The sequence below is a fragment of the Carassius carassius genome, chromosome 16 (genome assembly GCF_963082965.1).
Source record: "Carassius carassius chromosome 16, fCarCar2.1, whole genome shotgun sequence".
NCBI lineage: Eukaryota > Metazoa > Chordata > Actinopteri > Cypriniformes > Cyprinidae > Carassius > Carassius carassius.
In genome coordinates this window covers 25,615,257-25,639,427 of record NC_081770.1, presented here as the reverse complement: position 1 = coordinate 25,639,427, position 24,171 = coordinate 25,615,257, and the positions used below count along the sequence as shown (strand labels likewise).

The 24,171-nt window shown below is 39.9% G+C and overlaps 1 long non-coding RNA gene across 1 annotated transcript in view; it reads left to right on the top strand.

Moving 5' to 3' along the window:
* LOC132160025 (uncharacterized) overlaps window positions 1-23,914 on the top strand; it is a 60,125-nt gene extending 36,211 nt beyond the window's left edge. Inside the window, exon 2 of the long non-coding RNA XR_009437935.1 lies at window positions 23,758-23,914. This is a non-coding gene — a long non-coding RNA (uncharacterized LOC132160025). The remainder of the gene's footprint in view (window positions 1-23,757) is intronic.
* The last annotated feature ends 257 nt before the right edge of the window (window positions 23,915-24,171 follow it).

Here is a 24,171-nt window from a genome sequence, read left to right as displayed (position 1 = left end):
GGTTTTACGTGCATACCCTGTGGACTGAATACTTTAGTTTAAATTAGAGCAGGATTGTTAAGCATTAGGGACCCCCAGGAGACCTTTTGAAGATAGAGTAGGCTGCCGTCTGCAAGGTGAGTTGATTGAAAGCAAGGGGCACCCTAAATTGTAACCACAAGTTTTTTTTTTGTTGTCTTTTTTTTTAGTTTTCAACAATAGAATAACTTAAAGGTACAGGTTGTAGGACCTGCCACTAGAGGGTGCGCTACCAAAATAATAACAATCTGAATTTTCTCATGATATACAAGTAGTTGAAGACATTAGAGATATTGTTAGGAATCAGCTGGACAAAATATATAACACTAGCCTAGTGGTTTTTGGATATTTTACTGCAAATATCTTACAAATTGTACCTTTAAGACCTATATACTTTAAGTCAGTGGTTCTCAACCTGCGGCCCATCATGAATTCAATTGCAGCCCAGCATATGCTGAATTAAAAAAAAAAAAAAAAAAAAACCTTCAGTTTTACAATTAATTTTATTTTTTACATTAAGAAATCAAGGCTACTAATGAAATATTAGCTATATCCTAATGTTTTTATGTGAAATTATTTTGTTTTTCATATATTATTGTCAGACATGAGCAGACCTACTCACATAACGTTACGCATTAAAGAACACATACAAGCGCGCACTTTGGGAGAATTCAATTCAAGTAGTCATCTACAGCCATTAATTAAGGTAAAATTGAGCATCAGAATGGACAAATTAGTTTTTAAAGGTGCCATCTGTCATATCTGGCAAAAAAATCCAGTCATACTCCACATTCCATACCAGATGGGGGCAGTATGCCTCAATAAAGTGAATTGGTCTACTCTAGAGTAACAAACGAGAAACGGCATAGTCTCTATGCTCCGCCCCTACCCTCACAACAACCCTAGAGTATAGCTGAATCCTGTAAGACAGCGGTTCTCAATTGCAGTCCTCGCGGCCCCCTGCTCTGCACATTTTGAACGTTTCTCTTAGCGCTTCAGACATTTGTTCTATTCGAACATAAGTGCCCTGCGAAGTGGACATCACAGGATATTCAGCCATGATTCCAGTTCGAAGCGAACGTAGCTATATGTTCCAATCAAAGTGAAACATGACTTGAAACATGACATCTTCAAGCTACTCCCCTTCACCTTTACCAGTGAATATGTTCATATTCGTTTTGTTCATATTACACTGAGTTGTATATACACATTATTTGAATTAAATTAATTTGACAGACAGCATTCTGTCAACATCAGACAGCTGATGTTGACCAAGCTAGCGCCAACCAACGTAACCAGAGCTGCCAACTCTCAAGCATTCACCGTGAGACACACGCAATTGACTCTTTTCACACGCTTTCACGCCACACATCGATTTTCTCACGTACAGAAAAACCACGAAGCAAAGAGGACACGGAGACCAACAGACTAGACAGAGCAGGTTAGTTATGATATAAAAAAATTGGTAAGTTATAGCTAGCTAATTATCACACGCAGCTACGGTTAGCCAGCGCTAACATTAGCACGTTTATAGAACAGCCTTCGATACATTTCTATGTTATAACATCCCAAAAAAAATACACAAACATATAAAACAAACTTCTAGCGAAATACTAACAGCATCTAACTTACCAATCCAAAAGAAATGTTGCAAGTTCGGTGTCGAACCTCATTTCTTTCAGGTCCATCAGTTGTCTCCAGCGATTTAAAGCAGTGCCGATGTTTACTCTGGTTCGGCTCCTTTTCTTATCGGATTTGATTTGCGCGGCGCGGTTGTTTCCCTGTAGCGGGTGGTGGTCTCTTGCCAAGGGCTTAAGTCATCCTTCCGCTCTCTTCCCTGAACTGAAATAAAGTAGTGGGCTGTACTTTCCACACGATTGACATCAGGTTCAGGTACGCCCACAAGCCGTGCGAGTTATTCGTGTATTGCAGGTTGGCTGGTGGTTATGTTGCCTGCATACCGCCTCCCATGGCCGAAACTGGTATTACGACACCTGTCGGGCCGGGGCTAGTAATGCTAATGCTAATTAAGGTTGATATCTCTGCAGGACTATAACTTGACATTTTTTTAATGACATCATCGCCCTTATTTCTCATACTTTTGATGCGTGTAGGTCATTTTTTTTATATTTTTACCTCAATTTTTGCACATGGCACCTTTAAGGGAGAAAAAAATAAATGTGAAAAATGCCAGCGAATGAACACGTACAAACAAGAATACTCGCAGTATCAGTAGTGAAGGAGAAGTGCTGGATTTTCGGTTTGCCCCGCAACTCACTTGAAGAAGTTCAGGCAAATAGAAACACCATATACTACGTAGCAATCCTTAATTGAAGAAATGTGGGAAAACATCTCTGGAGAGAACCTCATATTATTAAATTTGAAAGTGCTTTCCATATTTCAACATAGGCTACATTTGTGAACGCACATTTTCTGCAATGTTGCACGTCAAGTCATGCTTGCGAGTGTGGGTAGAGGCTCTGAGAAGACGAACGCGTGCCTCCCATTTTAAATGACCGCGCGTGGTCAGTAGGCTTCAACAGCACAACTGCACATGTGCAGGCAGTGTGAAGAAGATCATTGCTACTCGAACCTGTGCAATCCGTCAATAAAAGAATATAAAGACAGTCAGATGTGCAATAATTTTGGGCAATTGTTTGTTAATATGTTCGTTGCAGAGCGGACCATCAGCGTAGCTTTGGAAAGTATAAATGGAAGAAGTCCACGTCCACGCTGGCCTTGTACGCATCCGGATTGCTCATGCGGAAAGTATAACACAGGCTTTACAATCGCAACTTCATTGTGCTGTTACTCCTTTCGACCTGAATCTCACAAAATTGGCCAGCTCCCAACAGCATCAGGTGTTTTATTTATGGGGAGTAAAATTATTTATTTATTTCAATGAATGTTAAGTCAAGTCAAGTCACCTTTATTTATATAGCGCTTTAAACAAAATACATCGTGGCAAAGCAACTGAACAACATTCATTAGGAAAACAGTGTGTCAATAATGCAAAATGACAGTTAAAGGCAGTTCATCATTGAATTCAGTGATGTCATCTGTGTTCAGTTTAAATAGTGTCTGTGCATTTATTTGCAATCAAGTCAATGATATTGCTGTAGATGAAGTGACCCCAACTAAGCAAGCCAGAGGCAACGGTGGCAAGGAACCGAAACTCCATCGGTGACAGAATGGAGAAAAAAACCTTGGGAGAAACCAGGCTCAGTTGGGGGGCCAGTTCTCCTCTGACCAGACGAAACCAGCAGTTAAATTCCAGTCTGCAGCAAAGTCAGATTGTGCAGAAGAATCATCTGTTTCCTGTGGTCTTGTCCTGGTGCTCCTCTGAGACAAGGTCTTTACAGGGGATCTGTATCTGGGGCTCTAGTTGTCCTGGTCTCCGCTGTCTTTCAGGGATGTAGAGGTCCTTTCTAGGTGCTGATTCACCATCTGGTCTGGATACGTACGGGATCCGGGTGACTGCAGTGACCCTCTGATCTGGATACAGACTGGATCTGGTGGCTACGGTGACCTCGGAATAAGAGAGAAACAGACTAATATTAGTGTAAATGACATTCTTCTAATGATGTAGCAAGTACATAGGGTGTTATGGGAAGTGTTCCCGGTTTACCTAATTAATGCAGCCTAAAAATCCTTTAACGGATTTGGATATTAAAAGCATATTAGTATGTTACGTGTAAGCCAGGTTAAAGAGATGGGTGTTTAATCTAGATTTAAACTGCAAGAGTGTGTCTGCCTCCCGAACAATGTTAGGTAGGTTATTCCAGAGTTTAGGTGCCAAATAGGAAATGGATCTGTCGCCCGCAGTTGATTTTGATATTCTAGGTATTATCAAATTGCCTGAATTTTGAGAACGTAGCGGACGTAGAGGATTATAATGTAAAAGGAGCTCATTCAAATACTGAGGTGCTAAACCATCAGGGCTTATAAGTAAGAAGCAATATTTTAAAATCTATACGATGTTTGATAGGGAGCCAGTGCAGTGTTGACAGGACCGGGCTAATATGGTCATACTTCCTGGTTCTAGTAAGAACTCTTGCTGCTGCATTTTGGACTAGCTGTAGTTTGTTTACTAAGCGTGCAGAACAACCACCCAATAAAGCATTACAATAATCTAACCTTGAGGTCATAAATGCATGGATTATCATTTCTGCATTTGACATTGAGAGCATAGCCGTAATTTAGATATATTTTTGAGATGCAAAAATGCAGTTTTACAAATGCTAGAAACGTGGCTTTCTAAGGAAAGATTGCAATCAAATAGCACACCTAACTGATGACGAACCTCAGTTTTTTTTATTTTTATGTCATAGATTAGATATAATATTTAGGCTATAATATTATAAATCAGGTTGGTTTGTATTGGTGACGTAATATCTAAATTATATGCGTGCGGCCTGCGAGACTTGTACATAGACCATAGTGCGGCCCGCTGGAAAAAAAGGTTAAGAACCACTGTTTTAAGTGAAATAAAACGTGTGATGTCATTTTGAACAAAAGTAGGCGTATAGATCAACATAATAATTATAAATGTGTTTCCATTAATTAAGGAATTATATATATATATATATATATATATATATATATATATATATATATATATAATGAGCATGTAAAAGAGCATGTATATATAGAGCATGTAAAACAAACAGGGCTCATCTAATATGTTTCTGTTGATGGATGCGCATTCTGGAATCCCTGAATTGTGCATGTGCTCACCTGAAGCGCGCAAACGCTCTCTCTGAAGTATTGTGTTTAAATGGACAAATTCACACTAAAATTATGAAAAAAATGCCCATTTTGGTAAGTATCCTACAGTAGACATAGCCGGCTGAACATAGGCCTGCTGGATCAGTGCATTCTCTTAAAGTAACAGTCTTTATATTACAGTTTTTTTACAGACACTAGGACACATTTCTCAATACTTAGGTCACTTTTGCAAAACTCTTGAATTCTCGAAACTCTTGCAAAACTCTTGAATTCTCGAAACTCTTGCAAGAACTCACAGTTCTCCTAACCAGCTTTCAGCTTGGCAAAGCAGTTCATTTCACATTCAAAATGCTCTACAACTACCAAAACACTCTCTTCAGGGCTTAAATCAACTCATTCTTCCAGAACACTAGCAAAAGGTAGACAGCCGACAAACACACTTTGTCACCCAAAAAACAATGACCTAAAAAACACTAACAACATGTAGCATTATACAATGTTTTCTTGTGTAAAACAAGGACACATCTCGGTTTATAATTCACTGCAATATATGTTACTGGAAAAATGAATCAGACATGATGCAGAATTCGTCAGTATTTTATGTTGTTTATTTATTTTAATTGTTTTGCACGGAGTTATTCCAAAATAGAAGACTTTGTATCCACACCATCAACTGATACAATAGTAATGCTAATCTACTAATTGTCCAATTGTTATTATAGCATTTAATTTTAAGATTTAAAATATATTTCATTAAAATATTACTGTAGAAATGTAGCAAATTGCTGTTTTATTCAATTTTGTATTATGTTATTATTTATAGCATAAGATGAACAGTTTTGAAAACAGTAAGCATGTGCAAATTTGCCTGTACGTACAAAGAGTTTTTACAGTTGTTGTGTCTGAGTTGTTACGTCTGGGTGCGGAAAGAAAGGCAGAGAATCCAATAGCGAGTTAATGACAGAGATTTATTGTACTCAGGCACTCGTGAACTTCGTCTTCCCACCTGGAGCAGAGTCTCGAGGGCTCTGCTCCATGTGTGACGACACCTCTGGACAAAAGGCGTGAGTGGAGGGGACTGCGCCCTCGGATTCCAGACTGGGAAAAATTGGTGGCTAGTAATCTAGACTACACTTAAACGGAGATAGGCCCGTAGCCAACACTGGCAACAAGTTATGTGCGTACTCATCCCAATAAATTTGCTGACTCCAGGAGGAAGGCTTCTTAGAGACTAAACATCGCAACACTCTCTCAAGATCCTGGTTGGCCCGCTCGGTTTGGCCATTGCTCTGGGGATGGAAACCCGAGGAAAGACTAACCGTAGCCCCCAGTAATTTACAAAATTCTTGCCAAAATTTGGATACAAATTGGGGCCCCCTGTCGGAGACCACATCCATCGGAAGGCCATGTAAATAAAAGACGTGATCTACGACAGCCACCGCAGTCTCCTTGACAGAAGGTAAATGAACTGATCTACCATGTCTCTCAACACGTCATTGACTAGTGCTTGGAAGACAGCAGTTGAGTTGGACAGCCTGAAAGGCATGACCAAATATTCAAGATGGCCCCGGGGGGTATTAAATGCTGTCTTCCATTCATCCCCCTTCCTTATGCGGACCAAATGATAAGCATTACGCAAGTCCAGTTTTGTGCATATTGATGCTCCCTGCAGCCTCTCGAAGGCTGAAGACATCAACGGCAAAGGATAGGTATTCTTCACCGTGATGTTGTTCAGCCCTCGGTAATCATGCAAGGTCGCAGAGATCCATCTTTCTTAACCACAAAAAAGAACCCCGTCCCCGCTGGAGAAGAGGAAGGGGGGATGAACTCGGAAGCCAGCGAATCAGAAATATATATCTCCATGGCCTCCCTCTCGGGAGTGGAAAGTGAGTATAACTTGCCCTTAGGCGGAGACGTACCTGGCATAAGGTCTATAGGACAGTCATAGGGACGATGGGGAGGAAGAGAAGCAACCCAGGCCTTACTGAACACTTCCTTCAGATCGAGGTACTCCTTGGGCACGTTAGACAAATCCACTGTCTCCTCCTGAAACACAGAACTAGACACAGATGAATGAGCAGACACAAGACAAAAGGCATGGCACTGATTACTTCAGGTGGAAACGGAGCCTTGGCCCCAGTCCACCCTGGGGTTGTGTTTGATGAGCCAGGGGTGCCCAAGAACAATGGGGCTGAGGGGAGTGTCAGTGAGGAGGAATTCCAGAGTTTCTGTGTGGTTACCCGCTACCGTCAACGTGATGGTATCCGTGGGGTGCGTGATGGTGGGTAATGTCTGACCATTGAGAGCATGAACTGCAATGGGTTTGTGGAGTGACGTGATGGGGATGCGGAGGTGATGGGCCATGGAGAGGTCTATAAAATTGCCATCCGCTCCGGAATCCACCAGGGCTTGGCAGTTGTGTGACCCGGTTTCCCATTGCAATCTTCCCGGAAGGAGAGTCACGGACGAGGATTTCCCCAATGCTGCTCCACCCGACAGTAGCCTCTTCCCAACTGCCGGGCTTGGTCTTTTAGCAGACAGCGATTGAGTTAATGCCCTGCCACACCGCAGTAAAGACATAGTCCCTCAGATCGTCGATGCTCCCACACCTCCCGGGAAAGCCGAGCTCTACCCACCTGCATGGGTTCAGGATCGCTGGATGAGCTGACCGTGTTTTCAGCGAGGGAACCCAAATGCTCGAGTTGTCTTCTGGCTTGGGAGCGCTGCTCTACTTGAGAGTGCTGTTCCAACCTCGAGTCGACCCTTAATGCTAACTCAATCAATCCGTTCAAGCTTTTGGGAAGATCCAAGGCATATATTTCACGTTGGACACAGTCAGCCCATGCGGGAATCTGTCTCACTGAGCCTTCCTTTTTTTTAGTGGCACTTGGCCGCCAGGGTGCGGAATTGTATCATGTAGTCAGAAACTGAAAGCTTGCCTTGGTGAAGATCAGAGTGTCTGTGGGCCGCCTCACAGCATGACACCACATGATCGAACACCAGTCTCATTTCCTCCTGGAGTGCCTGGAACGAGGAACAACAAGGATCGTTATTCTCCCTCACCGTTCCCCAAAGAGCCGCACGCCCAGACAGCAGGTTTAACACCAATGCCACTCTGGATCCCTCAGTGGAAAAGGTTACAGATTGGATACAAATTGGGGCCCCCTGTTGGAGACCACATCCATCGGAAGGCCATGTAAATAAAAGACGTGATCTACGACAGCCACCGCAGTCTCCTTGACAGAAGGTAATTTGGGCAAGGGAATGAAATGAAACTCCCTGATGTTGCGAGCCATACTAGGCCACCAGACCCATTGCTTAACCAAAAACTTGGTTTTATTAAGTCCTGGATGACAAGCTACATTGGAACCACGGCCCCATCTAATAATGTTGGACCGAACTCCCTCAGGCACAAATAATCAACCCGGTGGACCGACGGGTGGAGGCGTTACCCCTTCTAAGGCTGTCATGACCTTCGATTCGATCTCTTCGGCTACACCAGACCACCTTAACGTCATCCTGGGGGAGGTTAACGCTGTCAGAGGCGCAGCTAGTTGGCTGAAATCACGAATGAAATGTCTGTAAAAATTGGCGAACCCCAGAAACCTCTGCAGGGCCTTGCGGGAATCTGGGCTTGGCCAATCCACCACAGCATTAACCTTGTCGGTGTCCATGCGCACTCCCTCGGACGACACAATGTACCCCAAAAATCGAACGTACTGTGCGTGAAAAACGCCTTGACAAAAAGCCCATTTGCTCGCAGCCTCTGGAACACTAGTCTGACTTGCTGAACATGTTCCTGGAGAGAATAAAATATCAGTATGTCATCCAGGTAGACATAAATGAACTGATCTACCATGTCTCTCAACACGTCATTGACTAGTGCTTGGAAGACAGCAGTTGAGTTGGATTGTATCATGTAGTCAGAAACTGAAAGCTTGCCTTGGTGAAGATCAGAGTGTCTGTGGGCCGCCTCACAGCATGACACCACATGATCGAACACCAGTCTCATTTCCTCCTGGAGTGCCTGGAACGAGGAACAACAAGGATCGTTATTCTCCCTCACCGTTCCCCAAAGAGCCGCACGCCCAGACAGCAGGTTTAACACCAATGCCACTCTGGATCCCTCAGTGGAAAAGGTTACAGATTGGATACAAATTGGGGCCCCCTGTCGGAGACCACATCCATCGGAAGGCCATGTAAATAAAAGACGTGATCTACGACAGCCACCGCAGTCTCCTTGACAGAAGGTAATTTGGGCAAGGGAATGAAATGAAACTCCCTGATGTTGCGAGCCATACTAGGCCACCAGACCCATTGCTTAACCAAAAACTTGGTTTTATTAAGTCCTGGATGACAAGCTACATTGGAACCACGGCCCCATCTAATAATGTTGGACCGAACTCCCTCAGGCACAAATAATCAACCCGGTGGACCGACGGGTGGAGGCGTTACCCCTTCTAAGGCTGTCATGACCTTCAATTCGATCTCTTCGGCTACACCAGACCACCTTAACGTCATCCTGGGGGAGGTTAACGCTGTCAGAGGCGCAGCTAGTTGGCTGAAATCACGAATGAAATGTCTGTAAAAATTGGCGAACCCCAGAAACCTCTGCAGGGCCTTGCGGGAATCTGGGCTTGGCCAATCCACCACAGGCTTAACCTTGTCGGTGTCCATGCGCACTCCCTCGGACGACACAATGTACCCCAAAAATCGAACGTACTGTGCGTGAAAAACGCCTTGACAAAAAGCCCATTTGCTCGCAGCCTCTGGAGCACTAGTCTGACTTGCTGAACATGTTCCTGGAGAGAAGAAAATATCAGTATGTCATCCAGGTAGACATAAATGAACTGATCTACCATGTCTCTCAACACGTCATTGACTAGTGCTTGGAAGACAGCAGTTGAGTTGGATTGTATCATGTAGTCAGAAACTGAAAGCTTGCCTTGGTGAAGATCAGAGTGTCTGTGGGCCGCCTCACAGCATGACACCACATGATCGAACACCAGTCTCATTTCCTCCTGGAGTGCCTGGAACGAGGAACAACAAGGATCGTTATTCTCCCTCACCGCCGTTCCCCAAAGAGCCGCACGCCCAGACAGCAGGTTTAACACCAATGCCACTCTGGATCTCTCAGTGGAAAAGGTTAAAGGGAAAAGTAATGAGCATCTAGTCAGAAAAGCTTGACACAGCTCTGGCTCACCCACGTATCTCTCTGCCATGATGCTGGTGATGTTACAGTTTTTTTTACAGACGCTAGGACACATTTCCCAATACTTAGGTCACTTTTGCAAAACTCTTCACACAGTGAGCACAACAGAAGTCTATGTGGGCTAAACTGAGGATCAATTATCATTGCTTTGGCACAAAATGCATTTAATGACTACATATCTCAAATTTCATGAATTCTTTTCTCACTAAGACACAACAACTGCCAAAACTCTTTGTACGTACAGGCCAATTTGCACATGCTTACATACTTTTTTCAAAACTGTTAAACTTATGTTCAAAACAATAACATAATACAGAACTGAATAAGACAGCAATTTGCTACATTTCTACAGTAATATTTTAATGAAATATATTTTAAATCTTAAGATTAAATGCTATAAAACAATTGGACAATTGGACCAGCCACAGCTGATTCTCATTGTAGATGAACATCTACACAGGTGTTACTCTTTCAATTTCATTACAAAAGGAGACAACTGCTGAATAGTTTTGTATTGTGATGTAAACATGGACCCAGCCAGAAATAGAGAAGTGGCTGAAAGAGGAAGAAGAGTGGCTGGGAGGGGGCAAGGAATACCTATGCGTGGTGGAAGAAGAATAAGAGGAAGATCAAGAGCTGTAGTCTCAGATGAGATCAGAGCTACTGTAATTGATCATGTAGTAAATCATGGTATCTCAATGAGAGAGGCTGGTCAGAGAGTGCAGCCAAATCTGCAACACTCTACAGTGGCATCTATTGTTCGAGTTTTCCGGCAAACCAACAGGTAACTTGTATTCTGCAAGGGCATTTGACGGAGTTGCACATTACAGAAGTAAATACTGTAAACTTGTGTGTAGTTGTTTTTGCATTTCTGCTTAGGACTCAATGGTTACCTCACACAGGTGGGAGAGGAAGGATGCTCACTGATGTGCAGGAAACTGCCATTGTTGATATGGTCATCCGAAACAATGGGATAAAACTCACTGAGATTCGAGACAGAGTCTTGGCAGACAACGTTACTTTTGCAAATATTCACAGTGTACTGTAAGCATAACAACAATTTCTAGAGTCCTGAAAAAACATCAGGTCAGGATGAAACAGTTGTACACTGTGCCTTTTGAGAGGAACTCTGAACATGTCAAGCAACTCAGGAACCAATATGTCCAGGTAAGATCACAATACAGTAAAATACAGAACTGTTTTTGAACCAAACACACCCAAAGACAATTTTTTACAAATTTACTACCGTAACAGCTTATGTTGCCTTGTGGATTTATTTTAAAGAGAGTCATGGAGATTGAAGGCAGGCAAACACCCCACATTTTCATCTTTGTGGATGAGGCGGGTTTCAACTTGGCCAAAACACGGCGACGAGGGAGGAATGTGATGGGGAAGAGAGCCACAGTGATTGTCCCGGGCCAGAGGGGTGCCAACATCACAATGTGCCCAGCAATATCCACTGATGGAGTGCTGTTACACAGACCACTAATTGGTCCATACAACACTGAACGTCTCCTTGCGTTCCTGCATGATCTCTATGGAAGGGTTGTGCTAGATGAGGAAAGGGATGCAGAAAGAAGGAATCAGCCAACATTTATAATTGTATGGGACAATGTGGCATTTCACAACTCCCGTGCAGTCACCGAGTGGTTTGTGGCCCATCCCAGAATGGAGTCACTTTTCCTCCCACCTTACTCTCCATTCCTCAACCCCATAGAGGAATTCTTTTCCTCATGGAGGTGGAAGGTTTAGGAGCACCATCCACATGATCAAATGTCACTCCTGGATGCAATGAATGCTGGATGCCTGGACATATCAGCAGAAGATTGCCAGGGATGGATCAGGCATGCCAGAAGATTCTTTCCTAGGTGTATTGCCCTAGATGACATAAGATGTGATGTGGATGAGAACCTGTGGCCAAATGGAGAAGACAGAGTAGATTAGCATTACTATTGTATCTGTATCAGTGGATGGTGTGTATACAAATTCTTGTATTTTGGAATTACTCAGTGCAAAAAAAAATTAAAATAAATAAACGACATAAAATATGGACGAATTCTGCATCATGTCTGATTCATTCCAGTAACATATATTGCAGTGAATTATAAACAGAGAGGTGTCCTTGTTTTACAAAAGAAAACATTGTATAATGCTACATGTTGTTGGTGTTTTTAGGTCATTGTTTTGTGGTTGACAAAGTGTTTGTTGGCTGTCAACCTTTGCTAGTGTTCTGGAAGAATGAGTTGATTTGAGACCTGAATAAAGTGTTATGGTAGTTATAGTGCATTTTGAATGTGAAATGAACTGCTTTTCCAAGCTGAAAGTTGGTTAGGAGAACTGTGTGAAGTTTTGCAAAAGTGACCGAAGTATTGAAAAATGTGTCCTAGCATCTGTAAAAAACTAATGGGGTTGGGGGAAACAGGCGGTGGGGTGGGTGCAGTGGGCAATCATAGCGGTTGAATCTGGGTAGTGAGCTCGGACACCTGCATCACCAGAGCTTGTACTGCCTGATCAGTGGCGGAGACCTGTTCCTACTGATGGTCCATATGTTGATTGCTGGTCGTGAGGTATTCCTGAAGCTCTGCCATTCTCGCTGGACCCATCAGTGGTCAGTTCATTCTGTTACATCTGGGTGTGGAAAGAAAGGCAGAGAATCCAATAGCGGGTTAATGACAGATTTATTATACTCAGGCACTCGTGAAATTTAAATGTCAGTGTCGCTGGATGAATCAAAGACGAGTGAAGACGGGCTCTGAGGCAGGCAGGCAGGCAGGAAAGCAGGCTCAGGATACCACCGCCCAGGATCGTGACGCATGGAAGCAATGGGCGAACCGGACCAGCAGGATCCAGGAATACGAAACGGAGAGAGTAGGCCAGGAAGCACATGAACATCCAGAACCCCAAACACACTGCAATGAACTGACAACACGGCTGGGTTAGAGACAGGTAAATATAGCCCCGGTGATGAGTGCAGCAGGTGGCGGTGATCAGAGTGAAAGGTAATCAGTAACCACGCCTCCAACACAACCGCATGCACAGAAAAGGTGAGACAGTGAATTCGTGAACCGTGACATGAGTGAGAAAAGAATTCATGAAATTTGAGAGATCTAGTCGTTGAATGCATTTTGTGCCAAAGCAATGATAATTGATCCTCAGTTTAGCCCAGATAAGACTTCTGTTGTGCTCACTGTGTGAAGAGTTTTGCAAAAGTGACCTAAGTATTGAGAAATGTGTCCTAGCGTCTGTAAAAACTGTAATCGAACAGCAACAACAAAGAAATCACGCACTGCTCTTGATTAAAAAGCTTTTAGAACTTTAATAAAAAACTATCTTTAATTTATACAGTGCAAAATGCAATGCAGTTTTACATTTGATTACTTTATTCAATTTCTGTAATTAAAAACTTTTGCAAGACCTGCCTAAAAAAAAATAATATTGTGGCTGTGTGTCATGTATGATGCATTGCCCTGGAAATAATAAAGTTATACCACCTAAAATAATGGTCACCCCTAAATAACATTTTAACTTTTTGCATATTGCTAACCTCGAACTTCATTACTGTCGTTTTTGTTTTTTCATAGAAACACATAAACACCAATAAAATCTCAAGCACCAAAGGTAGACCAAATACCATATTAAAGCTCACTTTAATTTGAAAAAATAAAATAAAATAATGACATGACATGATAACATGATTTCAACAGTATTTTAGTTCCAATAAAACGCTTCATTGGCTGGTGTTCCATAGACATTTAATTGCTATACTTTCAAATTATATATATGCCAATTTAACTTTAAAACTGGTATGAAAGTGCACATGTACTGTACGTGGGTGGAACATTGGTAAATTCACAGGCATTTTCCTAAATGACACACTTCATGTGAACTTGTGATCTTTGTGGACTTACAATGACCATTGTGTGCACATATCCATAAAGAGACCATTTTATCTTTAGAAGCAAGCTTGAGAGCTCTGCAGCATGCTGTTAACCGACAGTCAAAGCTGCATTACATCACCAAAGTGTGGATTCAGAAGGATTTAGGGTACGATTTGGGACAGGGCCACAGTATGGCCACTTCATTAGTCACTACTACACCACCTATGTACACCTGTGTATCCTTGGTCATAGCTCCTCTAGAAGCTTTCTCATTCTTTTTTTCTCATGGTGCAGTTATGGAATTGAAATGTGTTTCAGATGGAAAACTTTGATCACTTTCTGGCCCATGGGCTGAAGTACAGAGGAGCGAGCAAACGAGGAAGCATCAGTTTGTGTATTGAGAATCACCCCGTTATTCATCAGGTTTATCTCGCACTCACTGCAGTATCATGGTGACCAGGTTAGAGCCTGTGTAGAAATAATCTCATATGTTTGCCAGCCTTGGGTTGGATTGAAAATTGATTTTCCTAATCTCAAGAATCCTAATCACTCTTTTCCTGTCCCTGAAAATTTTCACATTGTGTTTCACATTGTGTTTTTCACAGTTTTCTGTGACTAAATAAACTCTGATCGTTCTCTGGAGTCCAAGCCTTGTCTATCATATTACTATTAAAGAGTGGCGTCGCTGTTGGACCAGGATGCTGTAGTAAAAAATATTGACACAAGTGAAAACATCCCACCCCTGTTTCTGCTGAGATTATATTATATTTTCATGAAGTTCAAACATTACTTTGCATGGACAGGGGTATTAAAACTTGTAGAACCAACCATATCAGACTGTAATAGACAGTAGGAGCCTGGAGCAGGAGGAGCCCAGCCAGACCCAGGCCACAGCCATAACAGTGGCCCAAGGTGGAGCCAATGGTGGGAGGAGCCATGGAGAAGGAATGGCCGCCAACTCCAGGGGGCTGACCGACAGCGGTGGAGCAGGTGGAGGAGGAGCCTGAGGTGGAGACGGAGATGGAGAGCTAATGAGCCGAGGGGACTGGCGACCAAGGCGGAGATCCAGAGATCTGCGGTGGAGCCAGAGTGACTGAGGACCAAGGTGGAGCTGGCGAGAGGAAGGAGCCCGATGGAGCTGGTGGGACGGAGCGGCTAGGTGCAGCCAGTGAAGAGGAGTCCAGAGGCGATGGTGGCTCAACGCCCAACCAAGGCGGAGCCAGAGGGAAGAGGGAGCCTGGTGGAGCTGATGGATTGATGGTTGAAGGTGGAGGCAAGGGAGCTAGGAGCTGAATTGGAGCCGCTGGGATTACAGGCCAAGGCGGAGTCTGGGGTGAAGAGGCGGAGGTGAGGGAGACTCTGACCATTTTCTAAGAGTGGGCACTGGAAAACACTCTGCTCATCCTCAGCCACGATGCAGGGGGTGGAGCTACACTCCATGCTCACACTGTCCACGGCTCTCTCCCTTATGGTGGGCACTGTAGCCAGCTCTCGCACCTGATCTGACGGGTTGAAAAAAAAAAAAAAAAAAAGTGAAAGTGTGAAAGTGGAGTGACAATCAGCCAAGTATGGTGACCCATACTCAGAATTCATGCTCTGCATTTAACCCATCCGAAATGCACACACACAGAGCAGTGAACACACACCCGGAGCAGTGGGCAGCCGTTTATGCTGCGGCGCCCCAGGGAGCAGTTGGAGGTTCGATGCCTTGCTCAAGGGCACCTAAGTCATGGTATTGAAGGTGGAGAGAGAACTGTACATGCACTCCCCCCACCCACAATTCCTGCCGGCCCGGGACTCGAACTCACAACCTTTCGATTGGGAGTCCGACTCTCTAACCATTAGGCCACGACTTCCCAGAGTTGGGCTCTGGCTCTCCATTATCAGTGGGCTCGGGCTTATGCTCCGTACTGCAGGGAAATGGTGGGCTGGGCTCTGGGTCGGGTGTGTCCACTCCACGAAGGGCAGCAAAATTCACTCAGGGACCGTCCTTGGACGACGGCGCTCTGTAAGCAGTGTTCAAACTGACGTTGTATTACACACAGAGCACATTGTCCGGGTAGTTGGTGAGGCTTGCCATGATCCAGAATAGTCTGGTATGTGCCCCGAGCGAATTCTCCCCCTGCTCCAGCAGGAGGAGGAGGTACTCAGGGCGAAGGAGGGGATCCATAAACACAACAGAGAGAAAAGGGACTGAGGATAAGTGTGGAAACAAAAGGGAGGAGAGCCACACAATTTACTGTATTTTGGTTCGGTCTTCTGTCACACTGCGCTGCCGGAATGAACACAGAGCTGAGGATAATCAAAATAGTCTTCATTAATCAAACACAGGAGTAAATCCAATCAGGAGAATAGGAGGAAGACACACGTATGGAACTGGTAGACCCAACAACACTGAATTGAAAGGACACGGCTTATGAAGGCAGGATGACTGGGACAACACAGGTGCTAGGAATGAAACAATTAACATGGAGTCCATGATCATGACACATAGCAGATATCAACCTTAAATACATTAATGTATTTGACCTGGTAAAGGTTCTAAATTTAGCACAAATATGAAATGACACATACAGAACACTAAATAGATTTAATATTGGTATAAAGAAGAAAATGCAAATAAGAATATAACAGCACAAAACATTGTCTAGTACTGAAACAGGGAAGAACACAACTAAAAGTCCATGACTGTGACAGTAAGCAACAAGAAAATATCTGAGTTTCTTTTTTCAAATAAGTAACACAAGTTACGTTATTTTCTCATTTATTCACTGACATCTTTCCTATCTCTGTGTTGAGAAATATTGGTAGTAAGTGCAGAGGAAGAGGCATTTTCTTCAGACTGAGGCTTATTCATTTCACTCTTGGTGTGAAAAGGGCCTTTGCAGTCTCCAAAAATTCAACGTTTGGGTTTTCTGTTATTAAAAAGAAATAAGCAAGCCCAGCTGAAGTGACAAAAACTAACATAAAGTAGCATAATGCATAACTTTCCATATAAAGTAACTAAGTTACACAATTAGTTTATTTTTGCGGAGTAATGCATTATTGTAATGCATTACAAATGAAGTAACTTTCCCTTAAGCTACAATATACTTCTTGTGTCAAAGGAAAACAAAGATAATGACTTTATTCAACAATTTCTGTAGGGGTAAATAAACTACAGACAATGAGAGGGAGACAACATGATACAGGTTACAAAAGTTGTTCTATTTAGGCCCTTCATTATTGAGGTCATGCATCGTTGTGTGTTGAAAAGTGTACAATGCTGTCAGACTTGACTTCCTCTTGTTCATGTGTATTTCTTTGTCGTCTTCTCCTGCATTGATTTCATCACACTTTGTGAAGGAAACCAGAATTTATACTGACGTGATCAAGAAACATCATGAAGATCATTCAGCTTCAGCTCTGTGAGTTTACATAATATTCATATTTTTACCATATATTCTTTGCAGACTTTTATAAAATGTTTTTTTTTTCATTCTTCACACAGTGGTAATAATCTGTTGTCCGTATGCAGTGTCAGATCTATTAACTGATCTGGGATCAAATGTGATCATAAACTGTGATCTTGATGGAAAAGATGTTTATTGGATTTTACTGAAAACAGCAGATCCTCGAACAGTCATTCTACAGTCCTTCTCAAGACAATGTTTTTCTACGACCAATGTCAGCTACAATATCACCTTTTTACTTCAATAAATCATTCAGAAAGAAATATTCAGTGCAGTTTAAACATGGTCTGGTTATTAATAATGTGACTGCTGATGAATTAGGAGTTTATTACTGTATGAACACATACAAACCTCCAAAACTCAGCATCAGCACCAGAATATACTTCACCGGTGAGTTCAATTACTTTTTTATTTATTTTTACTGAAGAAATTCTTAAAATCAGTCTAATTATTTTTTTTTTACATTTTTTATTTGTTATTTATAGAAAAAACATAATGCCTCTCAATGGTTCAGTCCACACAGAGATAAATAAGTTATCAATAATTAATTCAGTTTTACAAACCTGTATCATTGTCATTGTGCTCCAGTAAGAGACTGACAGTAACAGACTGAACTCTTTCTTACAGAATCAGCTCAACTAACTGAGTGTCACAATCAGACACGAGTGGAGTTCACTGATCAGAATCAAACACAATATCAGATTATTTTAATCACATCTGCTCTGATGAATGGACTTCTGCTCATTCTGCTGATCGGTGAGTTATTCTTCTGAAATTAAATTAGCACATTAAACAAACACTAGCAGTGCTGTCTGTGAAATTATCAATATGATGAAGATTTTTCATAACTTAGTCTTTTGACTATAGTTTAGCATATTTGTGTCTCCATATATTGTTACTGAAGGAGTGGATGCCGAGTTGCCATATCCTTCATACTGATATTAATTATATTATTACATGATTTCTTGTTTGACTATGAATCAAGTTATGGCAAGAGTGAAAGGTGTAACCTTATGTGCGCTTATGAGATATTAAAGAATCCTCTTCTACCCTGTATTTCTTTTCCTCAAGATTAATGTCCACATATTATGTGTGTGTATCCAACCGTAATGATAAGACACTCGCCAGTGCTAGAAAGCCTTGAATTTTGGATAAGTTCTCTGTGTATGTGTGTTAGTATCTGTCTGTACAGGGAGAAGCTCAGACAGTCCCAGGACAAACGATCAACTGCCAGTGTCCAGCGTATCAGATATACGTCTTTGGAGAGTTTATCTAGGTTTTGGAACCAATCAGAATTTTGTTGACTATGTATTGACGCAATTAGTATCCTCTGTCAGGGTATAACTGTGGTTGATTTTGAGTTGTACGGGGGCGGCCTACGAACTCCATCGAGAGTATTGAAGCTGACTTCTGCTGATGAAATTGCAAACTATTTTCTTCAAGTAAAATTATTATTATTAATTGAACTCATCTCTGACTCCTCCTCTTCATTGCCAAATATCTGGTCCTTGGGTTTTTACTGTAAATCCCCCTACATTACAGTTTATATATATATATATATATATATATATATATAATCTGAATTCTCTGTTTGTTTCTTAGCTTCTGCTGTTAGAAAAACAGACCAGATGGAAAAACATTTTTATAATTCAGATCTACAGACAAAAGTTACATATCAGCTTCAAGACCCAAAACTATTAGAAGTACAATAAGGTAAATATGTGAAACCATTTAAAATGTAAAAACATTACTGAAAAGCATTACTATTCCTTTATAAAGGTTTTTATTTCTATCAATAAAACAAACTAATTCTGATTAATTTCGGTGAAGTGCAGCTGAATTGTTAATTGTTTCTTCATCGCTCTTTCAGTGCACCGAGGGGGACTTTTCTATAAAAATAGTCATCAAATATATCAAATATTATAAAAGTCTGCAAAGTATCTGTCAACGGCATCTGCGTATGATTATATAACATGTTCTTGGATATGATGTGGATGTTCCTGAAGAATAAATAGTTTTACAAAATCAAAATCACAAAAAAAACTGTGGCTAGTTGTAACAAATTTCCAGAGTAATCTTTTTTTATTTTTTTGGATATCTGAATACAATATAATATTTCCACCATTAGCAGCCAGAGATAAGATACTGTTTAGGAGTTTACACAGATAATATGTACTACACATTAAGCATCATTGTCAGATTAACTGTTAGTAAACAATTCTGATGTAATTTTTTTGATCTGGTTCATTTACATTTAGCCTTTAAAATATTTGTGTATGTTTTGTAACATTATAATAGTAATGGCAAATTCTTAATATTATAATTTAAGTGTTGCTATTTGATAAAGAGAAAAAAAGTTATTTTGCGGAAAATGATTTTTTTGTAACCAAGAATGTTCAACATTCAATATACTTATTACTTCACTTTACTGTTTCGGAAATTTTAAAAATATTTTTGCTGTACGCAATTTTGTGTTTCGAAGAAGAAGAAGAAGAAGAAGAAGAAGAAATAACCATTACATGTTTTGATATTTTCTTTAATTTATAATTCTAGAAAAATTAAAAGAGTTCTACATTAAACATATTACATATTTAAGTTTAAAGGTAAGAAACAAGGAAAGACCTTTTTTAATCTTTATTGGGTTCAGTTCTTTTAATAAAGCTCTGTCTGATAGTCTTGGGTCTGGTCTCTCGTCTCAGTGTTGTTGTTCGGTCTAAAAAGTATTTAATCATATGGTTTATTTAAATCTAAAGTGCTGCTCAAATATTATTCAGATTCCCTGAATTAATATTTTTTATGCGGTGACCACAAACAAGGAAGCATATGCAGATTTTTTTTTTTTTTTATATATATAAATATTGCAGTCCCAAAATGTATTTGATTTCTCTGATTTCTCTGATTTGAACACGTTTGGATAACAGTTACAGGATAACAGACTACAGCTTAAAAACCACGTCAGCGAGTTGTGTGAATTTTGACAAGCAAAGCCTAAAATGGCAAAATGAGACAATATTTATTAATTTGAAATTGCACCCATGATAATTTCTGTCATTTAAAATGTATTTCGTGAAGCAGCTGTCAAATAATTATGTTTAGTTTATGACATTATGCAATATCCTTCTAGCACCAAAGACGCGTTAATATTTTGCAGTTATATTCACCTTTTATTACCGTGGACCTCACTGGTGGATACAAGCAAGAAAACATCTCTTACTGTGAGTGAAAACAGTTTTAAAAGAAACCTCAAAATTGTTGTATGTGTGAGATAAAGACATTTTTTTAAAATGCAGTATAATCAATAAAATTATTCCAAACTATGAATCCCTTTCACTTTCATTAATTTCAATGTTTTTATTTATTGACGCTTATATTCAAGTGATATTTTTGGACACTTGAGTCTTTTCTGTTTGTATCAAAACTCCTCTGCTGCTCTCTGCAGGTCATTCATGATAAACAGATATGTTAACTAGTGTATAACTGGATTAACCAACATTTCCTTCATCATTCAGAATTATGAGAAAGATAATAGACAGAAACTAAGTCAAGTCCACCAGCTAAACCAAGACCATACCAGTATAAAAATAACCAAAAAGACCTTGCTGGTCTCATCTGCTCTTTTCAGCAGGATCTTACTGTAGACATCTGTTCTTTCACATTATGATCATGTTAAAGACATTATTTCACATATTGTTCATACAAGAAATAAATGCCTTTTGAGCACGAGCTGAGTCTTTTGTATTGCATGTGTTTTTGTAGTCTGCTTTTCTATTATGTGTTCAGATTTATTTTGGAGTCTGTTCTCATCTGGTTCTTAAACATATAGATTCAGTTTCAGAGGTGAACCTGGTGGCATTATTTGATGTTTTATATTTACTGTAAGGAGTGATGTTACTTTACTGACACTCAGCACCAAAATACTGGTTTTATATGAATAAGATGATATTCTGGTGCTGAGATATGCTAAGACCCCTAGAGGCCATGTCCCTCACTGGGCCCTCAAAGACACTTGAGAAAATGTCCCAAGACTAAAGACCCACACCCTGGTTTTGCATTCATGTTTTTTTTTTTTTTACATGATTTCACAGTCTTAAAACATACTCTGATGGGTCCTAAAAACACCAGTGAACAAAATCAAGAAAAAAATAAAAGATTTTGTGATCTCAGAAGTAGAAATTAGAAACCATTTTGTGGCTTTTACATCCAGAAATGTTTACTGTGACATTTTTAAATGCAACTCAACAAAACATCACGTTTAAGTCAGCATTAAAAACACAGAGTAATTCATACACGTGAGAAACCACTGATGATCAACAAGAGCAGATTTCCTGGTCAAGAGTGTGTGAAATAAATAGATCATGTTTTTAATTAACCTTCAAACATCCTTCAGAACAAATTTGGGCAAATGTATTTATTTATTTATAGTTTCCTTAATCAGAGCTGTACAATACTTGGCTTGCCACAATAAAAGACTGGGCTAAATTCAACTAAAATTAAGGATTTTTCCTTCTTTTTTTTCTTCTTTTTTTATATTATTCAATAAATCCAACACAATGCAGATCATGCATACACATAGATGAATGGGTTAGCCTACAAAACACACACACGCACACACACACACACACACACACACACACACACACACACACACACACACACACACACACACACACTTCACAGTCAGATCAAGTCCTGCTGCAAGATTTGTTGATGATTCCAAACTAGAATGGCTTGAACATGATACTTGCTAGGTTTATTGTTTATTCTCCCTGTTTCATGCCATTTTACTTTTTTGAGTAATTGAAATTATATGTTTTTAAATAAATAATTACTCTATTTCCTACTTTGCCTTTTCCTCATAGCATGTTCAGATTTCTCTGTTAGCATATTTTGGTATCTTTGTAGTCTGACCACGAAAATGTTTTCTTTTTCGACTTCGTTATAACAAGGGTTTATAGATTTCAGTCTATACGCAGCACATTGAGTACTACAGCCATATAGTGCCTAATGATATTTTTGACACTTTAATATTTCTTTACCATCATGAGTCACCAGATGTCACCAAAGTCACCAACATTTTAGGTTTTGGAACTTCCTGAAAGGGTTTTTCTTTTATTATTATTATTATTATTATTATTATTATTATTATTATTATTATTATTATTATTATTAATAATAATAATTGTTATTATTAATTATTATTATTTGTTTTATTGAATTAAAATCAATTTTAAATATAACATAACATTAAGCATATTTTACATGCAATGTTACTTTTAGAGGTAAATAAATAAAAAACACACCAAACAAATCACAAAAATATTTTTCATTAATTTTATAATTATTATCATTATTATTGAAGACAGCAATATGAAACAAATTTAAATAATAATAATAATAATAAATGAGTTCACAGCTGAGACCTTCATGCTTAAATTTGTCCATGAAAGACAAATTAGCTAACAGCTACAAAAAACATACAAAGGATGCTTGATGGTAAAAACAAAAGAAAAAAAAAAATCACTAGTAGTCTTCCAGTCTCAATTAAGATGTTTATAAATTATAGATGGATATAAAAATAGATAATTACATTATGAGAAAATGTTACTTTGCATACAGATGTCTACTAAATAAATAGATGTAATATATTTCAGTAAAAAGTGAAGAAAAAAAAAACGGTGACAGATGCCATTTCATTTAGACATTTTATTTGGTCATAAAGTTTATATCAGTATAAAATGAAACAATGCTATTTACAATTCAGTATGAATATGTTCACTAACAAATGGACCAATGCAAAATATGTCTAATTAAAATGCACAAATACTTGCAGTACATAACTGTTAAGGCAGCGGTATATTGATTTATTTTCATCAAAAATGTTCTCATTTCCATGTTTCAATATCTCGTCTGTTATAAAATAAGAATGGCTTGCATGAGGATATATAGCCTTATATGCATTTTTGCATGCTATTCATCTAATTCATTAACGTGGTATTCAAGAACGGTTGGACGAATGAACTTGAATTCCATAACTTTTTGCCAGCATGGTCTGAAGATGATCTGTGCCAATTCTGGTGAAAATCAGATGAACAAAAAGAAGGAAAATTCAAAATGGGAGATTTTTTTTAATGACGAAAAATGACCAAACGAGCTGAATCAGCATGAGCCAAGGAATCAGACGACCAAAGAGACTGTGAATCTGCTATGGTGACAGAACAGACACAAACTAACCATATTTCTAGAAATAGCCAAACAATATAGATTTGTGTTTTACTATGGGTACGGTTGTTTTGTTAGAAAACTCTTTTCGATTCAAGGTTAATTTGTTGTGGCTTCAGGGTAGTATGACACTATCTGCATATGTAATCGCCTGACCTTATTGAATTAATTTACAGATATGAAACATACACAGAAAAATAATGGTTCAGTATTCAGTTTCCCAACAAAATCCATTCCAGCTTACTGCTAGGTAGCATTAAAGTGTGTAGTAACACCCTCACTGCGGCAGAAACAATGAAAGCTTCAACCTCATCCTCTGACTTTGTAACGATTTGTATTGTAAAAAGCGCTATACAAATAAACTTGAATTGAATTGACTCATTGTTAAAGGAGAAAGCTCATGAAGTTGCTGCCATGCCAGTACACCAAGCTGCACATCTGTGTCATTCACCTGCTTTCAAGTGGGCTCAGAAATGCTGATTTTCAGACAGTTTTATTCACAGATGAATGCTGTGCTGCACTGATGGTCCAGATGAATGGAGTTCTGGATGGTTGGTGAAAGGCCGCCCTGTTCAAACAAGACTGTGATATTAAAGAAGCAGCGAGTGATGATTTGTGCTGCTGGAATATTGAGAAGTGAGATGAAAGGTCTATTTAGTCTCTG